At 43.0% G+C, this 7406-nt stretch overlaps 1 long non-coding RNA gene across 1 annotated transcript; it reads right to left on the bottom strand.

The window, feature by feature from the left end:
- Positions 1-1254: 1254 nt before the first annotated feature.
- Positions 1255-5993, bottom strand: LOC140113649 (uncharacterized). Its single transcript, XR_011852728.1, has 4 exons — positions 5763-5993; positions 5538-5660; positions 4881-4978; positions 1255-1781 (listed from the first exon to the last, which is right to left on the bottom strand). It is a non-coding gene; the product is annotated as an uncharacterized lncRNA (long non-coding RNA).
- Between the last annotated feature and the right edge of the window lie 1413 nt (positions 5994-7406).

Genomic DNA, 7406 nt, shown 5'->3' with positions numbered 1-7406 from the left:
GTGCACCCGATATCCTGCATGTATTGCTTCACCTCCTTCTACCTGGTGCATGTAAGTGCTTGGGCTTGCAACACAATTTCAAACTTAAATCCCGCACTCATCCGAATCCGTCAGATCGTCCGACGCCCACCCCCCCCGATTTCTGTTGCATACAAGCCAGCGCCGCTGCGCCAAAATCTGATCGCTTGGGACACAATCCCAGTGCAGACACCTGTTAAATACCTGTTAAAGCCGTGCAAATCCCAAAAATGGCGAACAGACCGAGGGAAGTGCAGTGCGCAACCCTTAGTAAATAAGCCCCATATTCTCTTACTTTTTATGGAGTGTAATGGAAGGTGAAAGGTCATGCAGGGGAGCAAATGCAGCTGTCTGAGATCCATGCTGGTGGCTTTACAATGAGAAACAAAAAGATTTTATTACTGATGGCATGTGTGGAATGGAAGCGCGTATGCATATAGACCAAGCTGACCCTTACTGAAAGCACTTGGTACTATGTCTACACACATTGACATGGACACAGCTGTTCTTTCTGGCACATTATTAGTATAATCACCTACCTCAAGCTACTGTAAGTCACAGGAATTGCTAGTCCACCCCTGGGAGCGCCTGAGTAGAAAGTTTTCCTGGGTATCTGGCATGAGTGGCTCCTGTACTATCCCAAATGTCATAAGCCAGACCCAGTGTCATTAGCTTTACCTCTGACCTTTCACTCCTGACAACCCTTGCCCCTTCACAATCTTCTTTCTTGGCCTCATATTCATGTATAACAACTATTGGTAAATCATTGCTTAATGGCCCACATTTATCAAAATTAGCGCAGTCTGTACTATGTGCCGTTTGCCTGTAGAGTTTGCAGTGCGCAACATATTCAGAAAATACGTCACACGGTCTTCATGAATCTCGTGTCCCCTGCACTTCTCCCGCAGAATGCACTGGTGAACTTTGTTCATGCTGTAGAATTATGGTGCACGGTCCGACTGCACCGGAACACCCTTTTTGGTGCACATTTTATCTGTCTTATCAACACAAAACTGGTGCAAACACTTCCTAAATACACGTGCAAGCAGTTTGCAAGGTCCAGGGCTGTGAACATGTTATATGAAATTTTCCATGTATTGTTTCTCAGGATTCACCCCCGGGAGTATTTGCATCTGAAGGCTTTTCTCGTTACCATAGAAGAAATTAACCGGCGCACTGATATTCTGCCCAATGTCACTCTGGGATATCATATATATGACTCGTGTGGAAATGTGAATAAAGTTATAAAAGATGTTCTGCAGATACTGTCCGGACACACAGTAACAGCTCCAAACTATTCATGTAAGGAGAAGGACGTGGTGGTGGGATTCATTGGAGACTTACATTCAGCCACTACTCTCCCCATGGCCCAGCTGTTAGGATTTTATGGATATACTCAGGTGAGGGGAGGAAATAGCAAAATCTCTTTGATCTTCAACTTTGTAATGTTGCTTAAGTTTATAAGTTATAAAATTTCCTTTTGAAATAAAGATGTGTCTACCCTAAACCTACATATTATTTTATTAAAAAATCCAATCTGTTCATAATTAGTCTGTGAGCCCAATGAGCTCTATTTCTGATATGATGTGAGTCCAAGTTATTGGGGCATTTTTCTCTGGGCCTTTGCGCCACTTGCGATTATTTTGCCCTCTCCATCACTTGCTGCTGCCGGAGACATCTGTTCTGTGTTGCGGCTGCTCTGTGTCCAACAAGACAAAAAAGATCCACCTAGAAATGGCTCGTTGCTCGGACGAGTATTTCGCCTGCTCGATAACGAAACACAGTGAAGAACAGTGAAGAACACAGTGAAAAAAGTGAACACAGAAAACACAGTGAACACAGGATCATTTAAGTGAAGAACACAGTGATGAACACAGTGAAGAACATATTGCAGATGTTTCCGTACATCTGCTAATGTATCAGAAGACATTAGTGCAGAACGGTGTTCTTCACAATAGTATGTGAAGAACAATATGTGTGAAGAACACATTGCAGATGTTTCCGTACATCTGCTAACTTATCAGAAGACATGAGTGCAGAAAGGTGTTCTTTACAGTAGTATGTGAAGAACAATATTGTGAAGAACACATTGCAGATGTTTAACACGGGTCATTCTCCTTTTTGAAGTTCCACGAATATTCCATTGAATAAAAAAAATGAAGAAACAGGACTGACTTCCTTATTTCTCAATAAAATGACACATTTTATTGCAGACCCTTGGTCCCCTTGAAAAATGCTCGAGTCTCCCATTGACTTCAATGGGGTTCATTATTCGAAATGAGCACTCGAGCATCGGGAAAAGTTCATACCAAGTAACGAGCACTCGAGCATTTTAGTGCTCGCTCATCTCTAGTCTACACATAAAGCTTACAGGACTTTGTTATATACAGTTGTGGAGACAAATGGAGAATGCATATAAAAAATGGATCCTGTTCTCTAACAATCCTCCCTTTTGTGAGTAATTTCCGGAACTTCCCACGGTGATCCCTTGACATGCGCTAATCACACATCCAGGACTTATAACCTCTTTACCTGGTTCCCTCCTGAGCATCCTGAAAATGACATCACAAACATATCCATGTAATCCCAATGTTAAGGGGAAAGTCTCTTCACTCTCCATGTCAGAGCCTACAGAATGGTGTATACTATTTTTGGTGACGCATTATTCTTTTTGTGTTTTCCTACAATACTTGGCGAAAAAACATGTGTAGTGGTGGGACACGTAAAGGACAGTGAGCTCCCAAACTGTCACCTGCCTGCTCATCGTGTCCATCCGTGGCCAATAACTGGGAGTTGTTCTCTTCCTTTGCCAAGTGTAAACACGTAACAAGACAAAAGAAAAACACAAATGGAGGTCAACAATCCCGGTCACAAATAGATAGTAAGGTACAGAATCAGAATAGTGAGGACTAGAGATGAGCGAGCACTAAAATGCTCGAGTGCTCGTTATTCGAGACGAACTTTTCCTGATGCTCAAGTGCTCGTCTCGAATAACGAGCCCCATTGAAGTCAATGGGAGACTCGAGCATTTTTCAAAGGGACCATGGTTTGGGAATAAAATGTGTTAATTAATTGAAAAAGAATGTCTTCTGATAAGTTAGCAGATGTATGCAAACATCTGCAATCTATTCTTCACTGTTACGCGCGTATATTATCTCCCGACAAGTTAGCAGATGTGAAGAACAGTGAAGAATAGAATAAAAACAGTGAACACAGAATCATTTAAGTGAAAAACAGTGAAGAATAGATTGCAGGTGTTCGGCACATCTGCTTACTTGTCGGGAGATACGCTGTCCTCTTCTTCCACTGAAGTCTCCCCGATCTTTCCGTGCTGCCACATGTCTCCCTGCTGCCCGATGTCTCCCTGCTGCCCCATGTCTCCCTGCTGCCCCATGTCTCCCTGCTGCCCCATGTCTCCCTGCTGCCCCATGTCTCCCTGCTGCCCCATGTCTCCCTGCTGCCCCATGTCTCCCTGCTGCCCCATGTCTCCCTGCTGCCCCATGTCTCCCTGCTGCCCCATGTCTCCCTGCTGCCCCATGTCTCCCTGCTGCCCCATGTCTCCCTGCTGCCCCATGTCTCCCTGCTGCCCCATGTCTCCCTGCTGCCCCATGTCTCCGTGCTGCCCCATGTCTCCGTGCTGCCCCATGTCTCCGTGCTGCCCCATGTCTCCGTGCTGCCCCATGTCTCCGTGCTGCCCCATGTCTCCGTGCTGCCCCATGTCTCCCTGCTGCCCCATGTCTCCGTGCTGCCCCATGTCTCCGTGCTGCCCCATGTCTCCGTGCTGCCCCATGTCTCCGTGCTGCCCCATGTCTCCGTGCTGCCCCATGTCTCCGTGCTGCCCCATGTCTCCGTGCTGCCCCATGTCTCCCTGCTGCCCGATCTCTCCGTGGTGCCCGATGTCTCCCTGCTGCCCGATGTCTCCCTGCTGCCCGATGTCTCCCTGCTGCCCGATGTCTCCCTGCTGCCCGATGTCTCCCTGCTGCCCGATGTCTCCCTGCTGCCCGATGTCTCCGTGCTGTGCTGCTCCCCGGTGTCTCCGTGCTGTGCTTCTCCCTGGTGTCTCTGCACTGCTCCCCGGTGTCTCTGTGCTGCTCCCCGGTGTCTCTGTCTTGCTCACCGTGTTCGTCAATGTGTTCTTCACACATATATATTGTTCTTCACATAGTATTTTGTTTGCACCGTTCCGCGCGTATCTCCCGACAAGTAAGCAGATGTCCCGAACATCTGTAATCTATTCTTCACTGTGTTTTTCACTGTGTTTTTCACTTAAATGATCCTGTGTTCACTGTGTTCACTGTTTTTATTCTATTCTTCATTGTTCTTCACTGTGTTTTTTTAATTAAATGCTCGATCTCGAGCAGGGGAAATACTCGTCTGAGCAACCTCGTTTTGAGTACCTTAATACTCAAATGAGCATCAAGCTCGGACGAGTATACTCGCTCATCTCTAGTGAGGACATATCTTATATCATGTAAGCAGGAGGAGCAAGAATAACAAAAAAAGCTGCCGAAGAGCTAGGCAGACAAACTGTTTGACCAGGAAAGAAAGCTCGTACAAGGCATAAATCAGCGTTCTTCATGTGAAAGATAGGCAAAACTCTGAAGGTGTGTGTGGAAATAATACAAAATAAGGCCATCATGTAATGTTTGTAAGTACTTCTTCCAGTGGTACAATTAGATTCAGAATCAAAATCATCCACAACCGGCCCTTTCTAGTACCATCCTAATTTGCAAATCCTAATTACACTTTAGGTCCCAGTCACAAAAATTATCGAGGTTTGGTGCCCGCTAACACCAGGCGTTCTTGTGGTTCAGAGGACTCAGTGTAGAGTCTATTTATTCTTAAAGTGTGCCCATTCTCACCTTCCAGACCAATGTGTTCCGTACATCAGATTAATTGGGACGGTTTACAGAGCTTGGCTTGGTGCATACTCCTCAAGTGAGCAAAAGGAAAATCTTATCTATTGAATAGAATGGACATAAACCATAATTAGTAGAGCGCCCTCACAGGGTATAGTCAGGAGGGTATGATTCTGTAGTAAATATGGGTAACCTTTAATTTGGGTTTCTAAACTGTTGAGAGATGTAAACAGGCAACTATTTGCCTTTTTTGCTGATCTTACGAGCCTCACACTCTCTAACATCCCCATTTTGTGTCTGGTGGTGTTAGACAGAGTTATGCTAGAGATCTGTCCCTTTACTGTACCCAAAAAAACATGATTACCCCTCCATTGTCCATTTTCCTTATCCCCCACAAACACATTTTTACGTGAGATCTATTAGGAGTTTTAGGAGTAGGGGTGGCATGTAGGAGTAGGAATGGAGTGTAAGTGTAGGCAGGGCTGATTCTAGCATATTTGCTGCCTGAGGCGAATATTAAAATGCTGCACCAAGACACCCCCCCCCCCCCCCGGTTAAGTAAATCCTTAAACTTTACTAACAATTAACATCCCTACAGACAGCTCCCTGACACTGTGTGACTGACTACAGGATCTGGGAGTCATTAGTGGCATCTAGTACCTTATAGATGACAATCTCTTCCATCAGGAGGACTTTATTCCGGGTTCTCCAATCCATGACGTATCACTGCTGAATTCACGGGCAGATATCTTCAGCTCCGTGCAGCATCTCCACCCGGCGTCCCTAAAAATACCACAGTCACAACACAACTGACCGCACTCTCCCCACATATAAAACATTGTATATATATATACAGTATAGAAAAACAAATGTCGTGCAGCTCACCTCTCCAATGATTTCCAAAGATCGGCCATTCGGGGAGTGTGGTGGCGTGAAAAATAAACACGTCTTGCGGTGTGCTCGCGTTGCCTGCCAGGACTGCAGGTGTGTCAATGCAATTTCAATCAAGGTAAACGCAGCACTTCCTTTTAAAATCTTTTTTTCTTCTTTATTGATGACAAAATTTAAAACATGATAGGCAGGATAAGGTTACAGCTGACGCGTTTCGAGCTATTACAGCTCTTAGTCATAGCATGTAAATGTACAAAATGTTTCAGAATTTAAAGGAAGAATCCACCAATCAAAAACATAGGGGGTGTGTACAAGCCAAGCATCACAATACGTTACAGCTGGTGCTGTCTGAATGGATCGCATGTATTGCAGTGTTATACACATCCACATCAAATCAAAACATCATAATATTTCAAGGCAAGAAGAAAACATTAATCTTAGATAATAAATCTGTAAATAACAACTGATATTTGAGAAAATTCAAAGTTATTAGATCTGGGAACAAAGACATGTTGGATACAGGTGCAAATCAATTCATGGTGATACTCCAGAATCACTGTAAACATTCTCTGTAAACATGGAAAAAGTTAGCTACATTGCATCCCTACATAGCCAATAGGCCTAAATCTATAAATGATGACTCATTAGAAAAGGAGATATGAACGATAGAACCATGAATGACAGCTGCCAATAAGACACTTTCAATGTTGTGAGATTTGAAAACAAAAATATGCAACTAAAATCATGATGATGTTTTTAGAGTTTCAATAAACATTCAATATGAGTATTCTTCGTGAACGTAGAAAATTTCTAAAAAGAGAAAAAAGCTACCTCACCGTAAACATTTTTGACTGTAAACATACCTCACCGTAAACATTCACTGTAAACATGTAGAGGTTTGTTGTATTGTGTTTCTATAAACAATCTCTTTAACACATGTGGAAATTTACTCCATTATTGCGGAATGTTCTTCGTGAATAGAGAGAAAATGCTAACTGTCCGTGGACATTCTCTATAAACATACAATCTAAACCTTCACTTTATGAACAAAAGTATGCAGTTACAATCACAATGGTATTTAAGAATCTCTATAAACATTCCCTGTGGGTATTATTTAGAATGTAGAGGGATTGACTACATCTTCGTAAACATACTCTGTGAACATTCAATATAAAACATAGGAAAGTTTGTTATATTAAATTTCTATGAACAATCACTGTAAGCATAGGGGAATTAACTCCATTTTACATGAAATTCTTCGTGACCGTAGAGAAATTGACCACATCTCCGTAAACAATCACTGTAAACATTGTACTGTAAACATAAGACGATTTGCTATATTGTATCTCTGTAAACAATCTTTATAAACATAGGGGAATTTGCTCCATGTTATCTCTATATGAACGACAAACTTAGGTCCATAAATGGAAATTCATTTGAAATAGAGAATATCCATGTATGAATCTGGATGTCTGTGACCCTTTATAGGTAAGGAAAGTTGGATGTCATTCCATGGATCGATGTGAAGAAGTATATGTAAAATCAACAACGTTCTGTAAATCAATACAAAAACAGATATCCCATTAATAAAAATATGATAAATCTGTTCTGAAGTTTAGACCTTGTGGTGCTCTCGTG

The sequence above is a fragment of the Engystomops pustulosus genome, chromosome 1 (genome assembly GCF_040894005.1).
Source record: "Engystomops pustulosus chromosome 1, aEngPut4.maternal, whole genome shotgun sequence".
Lineage (NCBI taxonomy): Eukaryota > Metazoa > Chordata > Amphibia > Anura > Leptodactylidae > Engystomops > Engystomops pustulosus.
The sequence above is the reverse complement of the archived record's forward strand: the minus strand, read 5'-3'. Positions and strand labels throughout refer to the sequence as shown.